Genomic DNA, 8,108 nt, shown 5'->3' on the forward strand with positions numbered 1-8,108 from the left:
ACGCGTGCGTATGGAAAATGATAAACAATCCTGTCTGCTAGCTAGCTCATGCTTTATGCTCCCGTTGGTGGCGCCATTTCGGCTACACTCGTAATGCCGAAAAAACTCGAAGGTGATGGGAGAGGGGGGCGTGGCGCGATTTCGGAATATCATTGACTGTTTACCCAATTTATATACCCTTTTCACTTGATTTTTTTTCATAATGTTGTTTATAAATAAATTGTGCACACAAAAAAAGTCAATTGTCCCAATTCAGTTACACTTTAATCAAGGCAGTTAGTATATATCTAAAATCCGATGTTTTCATAGAAATACTTTTTCTACTGAAGGCAGTAAAAAACTTGGCAAATAATGTTAGATAATTCTTGGAGCAGAATTATAAACTTTGTGTTTAATAATTAAATTGTTTAATTTGTTACATATAGACAAACCATCTAGACCAGATGGTCCCCTGAATGTAAGTGACATTGGTGGAAAAACTTGTAAACTAGAATGGGAACCTCCTAAAGACGATGGCGGTAGCGTGATTATCAAATATATTGTTGAGCAACGTGGTAGTGGGAAGACAGAATGGACCACGCTTAGTGATCATATCTCACCTGATAATACATCTTACAAAGTTGAAAACCTAAATCTAGGATCTACATACTACTTCCGAGTTTCTGCAGAGAATGGAGTAGGTAGGAGTGAATATCTGGAATCTAACTCCATAGCAACCATGGCCAATTATCCATTTCTTATTGATGGGTCTAAAGAAGTATCATTTCCTAAATTTAAACCTTCCTTCACCAGACGATACATATCTGGAAATTTTGATTATTCTGGTGGTTGTTTGGATTTACCACACACTAATGTCAAGCTATACATTCCCCCTGGGGCCATTCCGAAAGAAGAAATTAAATCCATTTTCCTTTTTGTCACTGACGAAAAAGAATACCAGCCTCGATTACAGCCAAATGAAATTGCCCTCACTCCAACTATATTCTGTGGCCCTAATGGTCTCCACTTCGAAAAACATGTTTATTTAATGATACCATGTCAAACTGAGAAAAGTGTAGATGAATTGGCCATATATTCTACACATACTGACATTGACCAAAAAACGGTTTGGAATGTAGACAAAAACGTGCTACGAATCATTGACCAAGATACAATTACGCTGATCATTGACCACTTTACGGCATTTGCAACCATAATAAAAACGACGAGGACATGGATGATGACGTTAATTTCATGGATTCCTTGGATGAGAAAAAGTGCATCGAACTATATTCAATTGCACCCATACCTTCAGAAAACAGAAAATGGTGTTAAATTACGAATATATGGCACACTAGCAGATATGGGCTGGGTAAGAAACTAAACTTTATATTTTTCATTTCAAGTTCCTTTTCCTATTCCAACTTTTTCACCAAATATGTTCATGAAAAATTATCATTTATGCAGTACAGTGATTGCATCATTCATCACTGCAGACATTCGTGCAGTCTTCTTGTCCGACCTAAGAACATAGTTCACATCGTCTCATCAAAAACTACAAAACCTTGGGTAAATTGAGTTTATCCTGTTGTTGTTATTTTACTTTTTTATTTTCACTCACGGATTGATCATTAGCAACAGAAGAAATGAAAACAATTGGACACATTAAAAAAATGCAAAACATTAACCAAAAAATGAGAAAAATAAAACCAATTAAATGTGAAGTACATCATGAGTATGACATTCTGGCATTGCTTCAACTTTATTCAAAGATTATTCTGAATTTCCAGTCGTATTGTACAACGGTATTCCGTTGAGGTTTCATTGAAGATATATCTTCGGCACCGGGTCGCTGTCTTGAAAAATCCTTTCCCCATGTTGTCATTTGTAATGCACCATGGTAATCCAAAATATTCAAATAACCTGAAGATGCGTGAATTGTCTTAGCCTGTGACCTACTAACCAATTAGCTATCTCACTGTCACGTTACAAAACGCTGTACGACTCTGTGCTCAGTTCTACACCAAACTAACTCTTGACTGCTTATGATAGGTTACTTTTTGAAGTGCATGAACTCAAAGGAATGGTTGAAATATATTATATATTGAAGGGATTAACCTTCATACCGCCACGATTTTAATATGAAGTATGTCACTAATTTCACATGTGTTTTATACCAAAATTGTTAAAAGTCTTTTATCTTAAGAACTGCATTTGTTGTCTAGACGATGATGATCATGTACTGCATTGAAGAGCTATTTTCTATAAATATATAAAAATGTAAAGTGTATAAAAATGCATACACCATTTTGCCATGTCTAAAAAGAATGTCCATATTCCGAAGACTTCGACAGATAAGCATTAACTAGTTAGTGTTCACTGAATTGATCATAAGCTGGCTATAATCTGGCCAAACGACTTAGTAATGTACCAATCTGATTAAAATCTGATGTAGTGTACGGGCTTTAATTATTTTGGCTATAAACTTATTTTAATTTTATTTTTTATTGCTTTTGTTATTAATGCTTTTTTAGTTTATTATTTTACTTTGATTTTGATTTTGTGATTTTTTTTAATTCCGCCCTACATACATCTTATCCGACGCCTATGTAAGTCCCGTTCAAATCTCGCCTAAGTAACAACCAATCACAGCCCCCCTTTCATACGGGCTGTCGGTTGCTTACTTTTCAGTGTAGCAATACTCTACGGGCAATCTTTCTGTACATTATATTACTTCGTTTAATGCAGTTTGACAACTTATCTGTACTTCAAATTTCAAAATTTGTATTCTATGCTTCTAAACACAGAGTCAATCTACTTAACCAGTGTGACTAGTAGATTCAACCATTATTTAAAGGAATCCCTCTGTTTGTATTTTTCTATTTTTTTGATTTATTGTACCATAGGCCTGAGGCCATTGTACTGAATAAAATTCATATCAATTATCAGTGATCTGTTCAAAATACGCAGTTAATACTGATTCGATATTGATTAGATGGTCAAATGACTTCATTAATTATCCACATACCTTAATATTAGCGATATATTCAAAATACACATATGTATAAACTGATATGATATTGTCTACTTGGCTGAAATCCTCAGAGCTGACTAGATGTCGCTTCATTTATACATACTAACTATCTAATGCGCATTTTCATTTTATTCCCTTAGGATAATTGTACTTTCCATAACTGTTAACCATATTTCATCATTTCTTATAGAAATGTGATTTAGAAGAGCACAAATATAGAGGATGGCAGGTGACACCTTCAAAAACACTAGATATAAATGATACTGCAAGCAGTTTAAATGTGACAAGTAAAACCTTTGGAAAGTGGGTTATTTTAAATGAGAGGTCAACTACCGAGGTATTCCGTGATATATTAGTTTATTTCACTCCACATTTCCACACTAATATAAGGCTGGTTTCAGTAATTAATTTATTATCACATTTTTTTGGTTAATAATTATAATTGCTTGCTATATATTGTTTTTCAGAGCCGTAAATTGAGCTGTAAAACTATTGTGGACAATACCAGGGATCATGTTGAGTTCGTGTGTACAAATTCTGAATCAAGTATGAACAATCAGTTCCAATGTGATGTTACTGTACACGAGAAAGAAAAACAGATCATCACATTCAATTTATCAGAAGCATTGAGTCCAGTAAGCTGCATATTTTTTCCACAAATTATTTTACGCTACTTTTTAGTTTAGTGACATCAACGATTAAAGATGTTATTTTATCTTCAAAGTCGGCCCAAAAATTGACCAAAAATGCTGTAATTGAGTTTGATAGGGTTCTGACCCATGCCTGAACGAATTCTTAGTAGAGTAGAGCTTTAATACCCCGGCCCAAGCTAATATAAAATATGGTGCTACTATCGGACCTTATAGTACCCAACATGTGTATTAGCAACATAATAGAAGAAATCAACTAATTTGAGATTGGAAGTATCCCCAGTGAGTCGATTTTACTGTCTCTGATAGATTTACCATGACATTAGCCGAATTACCAAATTTATCAGTAGTCATTATCATAAAAAAGTGTAAACGCGTATACATCAAAATTGTCCAAACAATAAGACATTGTGTGGCATTCGCTAGCCAGACTGCACGGCATGCGAGCCACAAACGTTGTCATTTTTTTATTCAATGGTGTATAATATAATATAATTAGTAGTTCACTCTCTCTGAAATTCATGCAGCGTTTGTCAGAGGGACAGAAAATCACTTATCTGCAACTGAATTTCCCCCTCATTGATTACAAACCCTAGCACCATAATTGAGACGTGCCAGTGAGAACAGAAAATGATTTTTTCGCCGCATGGCGCTGATGCCGAATCCTTTCCACGTGTGAGGGCTTGAATGTCTGGAGTAGTAATGGTCACATTTGTAAAGAATAGTAATCATCTTCACACACATAATGATGACACTCTGAACAGTTACCCAACAGGCAACTAGACTTGAGTGTGTCACGAATGTCAAACATTAAATCATGTTTATGTTGTATGTCGTGATGGTGGCGTTTTGTGTTTGTCTTACGGCGATAGATAGGCAATGTTGTTTTTGGCGATAGATAATTGTTAAATATAGAGTGGCAAGATGTTTCTTTTAGTCAGCACTAGGGAAGCGGACTTTCATAGAACCCGATCTGAACGTTCATGTGATCAAATGTGGATGTCTGATCTTGTAGGTACCACAGTAAGCCATTGAATAATATTGCATCATGGGAGTTTGTGATCTATTCTGGATGACGTCGTTTCGCCGTTGCTGGCAGTATACCATTTTTTACGTGTCTACTAATCACGCGTTTGCAAGTAACGTTAGAACAATACACTGTGTATTGTCATACAAATTAATGTATTGTGATCTACGGAATGTGCATCATAAAGATAATTCTATTGGCCAATTCCGGTCTACTGCAGTTAACGAGTGGGGAAACTCGCCAGTGAATGACATTCCCGATTTTGGTTCTGAACTGGATGTGCCTTCTAATTTATGTTACTGGCTACGGAGGTGTACTGCGGTGCAAGGGAATCCACCCGGACCACTCTCCTTCTACAAGTTACGAATATTGGACAGATAAACTCTGTAATTGATTGGTATCGTGCTCGACTGAGTGTGCAGCGTGTATTCTACGACTACAGTGCTTCTGACTGCGTTTTGTAATTACCGTCGTCGCCACCGTTAGCAGAGACTCGCTGGAAAATGCACCGTTATCACGCAAAGATCCGTTTTCATCTACTTTGAAGAAACTGTATGTAGATAGGGCTGTGTCCGATCGCCAGTATATTATTTGCGTCCGTTGTTTGTTATGTACGTTTGTCTCTTAGTTTTATGCATGCATGCAAGATTCTATATTAGACAATTATTTACATTATCGATTTAGGCTTTCCCCCGTAATAGTATAACGTAATCCACTACCCCTTTATAGAGGGTTTGGCATTTCTCGCCTACCCTTTTCCCGTGTGGAAATATTACAATATTATTACTGAATTATATTTCTAGTGTTATAGTTTTGTGTAACAAAACAACGTGTACCCCACTACCCCTTGTAACGGGTCAGGCATTTCCTGCCCATCTTTTAGGTGTGTGGAATAAAGTACGTTGTTTAAACCTTACTCGTGTAGCGTGTACTTGTTGTTTATGTCGCATATAAATTATACAACTGTCTTAAGTTTCGAATTATTAAAGGACCCAGTTCACAGGGGTGTTATGGGTGTCATTTGTTTGGGACAATTTGAAACCTTAGCTCAACCCAACTAGCACCCTGTGACAGAGTGTTTGGCCAGGATTTGTTTAATGACAACTGTGTTTCCTTTTAGGAATCTCGGCCTGAGTACACATTTTTGACAACATATAAAAAATTTGAATGTGAAGACGAGATTTGTGCTGCACTTGACAAATATGATAGATGGAAGAACCTGCCTGGATATGGTTTTGAAATGAAGACAACTCAAGGAAGTCCAACGCAACACATAATGAACACATTGAAACTTAAGAACGATGCTAACATTTGGAATTGTATGTGTAACTTGCTTGCACATGTAGATGAAGTAGAATTAGCTAAGAAGTTTGAACGTGAACTACAAGGTAAATCAGCATAATGTCTGCTTAATTGTCTACATCATGTTTTAGTATCTATTTATATCCTGGGGTAATTGTCTAATTTGTTTTCATTCGTATATGTGGTAATGACGTGCATAGAAACAACACAGTTATAATAACGACAAATTCTGAATCACAACGTCCTCGAATATCTAATTTAAAATATTTAAACGCCTCCTTCATCTTTATTTTATAGCTAACGCCTAGTCCAAGGATACTTCGGTTTCCAGAGAAGCTGAGTCAGTTCAATGACATGTTTGGAACACTTTATTTAGAACTAACGTCTAGTTTATTTTTATTATGCAGCGACCACTTAGTCGAAGGAAACATTAGTTTCAAGAGAAGCTCAGTTCAATGACTTGTTTGTAACACTTAATTAAGTTATTTATGTTATACAGGTTCCACCTCGTCCACGGATACGGCTGATACATCTAAAGAAAGGAGGTTTAATGACATGCTTAATAAACTTAGTGACAAAATAGGAAAAGGTAGTGTGGAAATCATGCTTTATTTTAAATGATTTTTTTGTAAGATATGAATTCACTAATCAGTAATGTAATACATAAATCTCACATAGATGCAATTTCAAACAAGATACCATGTATATCAAACACATTTTATTGGATGGTTGATATACGTTAATTTACGAGAAGGAATACGTTAGTATTATTATTATTATTATTATTATTATTGGTTATTTACTTTTCTATCTGGAGTGTGAGTGTTTTAAGTGAGAAGATATCATGCAACCTTTCATACAGTTATAATTGATAAAAATCTTCACCTTGGCTTTTTACAGATGACTTGATGAAATTGAAGCAACATTGTCACGATGTTGACATTCCAAAGGGGACATTAGAGACAAAGCCAAATGCATTCCATACAATTCTATGTTTGAAGGAGCTTGGTAAAATCACAATTAATAACACCAAATTGTTGGAAGAACTGTTGGTGAGAATTGGTAGAGCAGATCTGGCGACATGTGTGAAGCAGTATCACCAAATACACTAGGTATACTATAGGTTAGCACTAGCACTTCTTGCAAATATACAAAAAAAGTCAGGAGAGACAACAGTGAAATTCAATGTCTGGAACTATCGCCTGGCACAAAAACATTTTGTTTAAATTTAAAAGAATATTGCGTCGGTAAACCACATTGTCAATAATTGTTTCTTTTGATGATAATTTATATTAGCACCTCTAAAATGTACGTTACATAAACTTTGGATTTGGTTTAATATTTGTAGTATGACTGAAATAATAGCTTTATTTAATATGTATTTATGTTTCAGATCTGTAGTGGATGGTAGCTCACTTGGAGGACAACCAATTCAAGGAGTCGTCGCATATTGCCCAATCATATTCAGAAAATTTAAATCTGTTAAAAATCGTTTTTTTTTAACTCACTAGAATTAGCAAGGATATACCACAATTCTATATTTTTCAATCACATCAATATAAAATTGGAAAGATAATTGTTTTCATCTACAAATATTATGATTTGTTCAATGTTCCATTTTTCTACTTTTACGTATTTCTTGAATGAGTGCAGTATTTTAAGTTTTTACTACTATCCTTTATCTGGATCTAAAATCCCTACCACTATTGTTTATATGTAACTAAAATGCCTACCACTATTGTTTATATGTAACTAAAATGCCTACCACTATTGTTTATATGGAACTAAAATGCCTACCACTATTGTTTATATGGAACTAAAATGCCTACCACTATTGTTTATATGTAAATCAAATGCCTACCACTATCCTTTATATGTAAATCAAATGCCTACCACTATCCTTTATATGTAAATAAAATGCCTACCACTATCCTTTATATGTAACTAAAATGCCTACCACTATTGTTTATATGGAACTAAAATGCCTACCACTATTGTTTATATGGAACTAAAATGCCTACCACTATTGTTTATATGGAACTAAAATGCCTACCACTATTGTTTATATGTAAATCAAATGCCTACCACTATCCTTTATATGTAAATCAAATGCCTA

At 34.8% G+C, this 8,108-nt stretch overlaps 2 long non-coding RNA genes across 2 annotated transcripts; both read left to right on the top strand.

Annotated features, from left to right (window-relative positions):
* Positions 1 to 3,625: 3,625 nt before the first annotated feature.
* Positions 3,626 to 6,613, top strand: LOC144341649 (uncharacterized). Its single transcript, XR_014931435.1, has 3 exons — positions 3,626 to 3,648; positions 5,811 to 6,078; positions 6,492 to 6,613. It is a non-coding gene; the product is annotated as an uncharacterized LOC144341649 (long non-coding RNA).
* Positions 6,614 to 6,946: 333 nt separating this feature from the next.
* LOC146735083 (uncharacterized) lies at positions 6,947 to 7,585 on the top strand. Its single transcript, XR_014931323.1, has 2 exons — positions 6,947 to 7,104; positions 7,386 to 7,585. It is a non-coding gene; the product is annotated as an uncharacterized LOC146735083 (long non-coding RNA).
* Positions 7,586 to 8,108: the final 523 nt, after the last annotated feature.

The sequence above is a fragment of the Saccoglossus kowalevskii genome, chromosome 13 (genome assembly GCF_978046115.1).
Source record: "Saccoglossus kowalevskii chromosome 13, keSacKowa6.1, whole genome shotgun sequence".
In the NCBI taxonomy this organism is placed as follows: domain Eukaryota; kingdom Metazoa; phylum Hemichordata; class Enteropneusta; family Harrimaniidae; genus Saccoglossus; species Saccoglossus kowalevskii.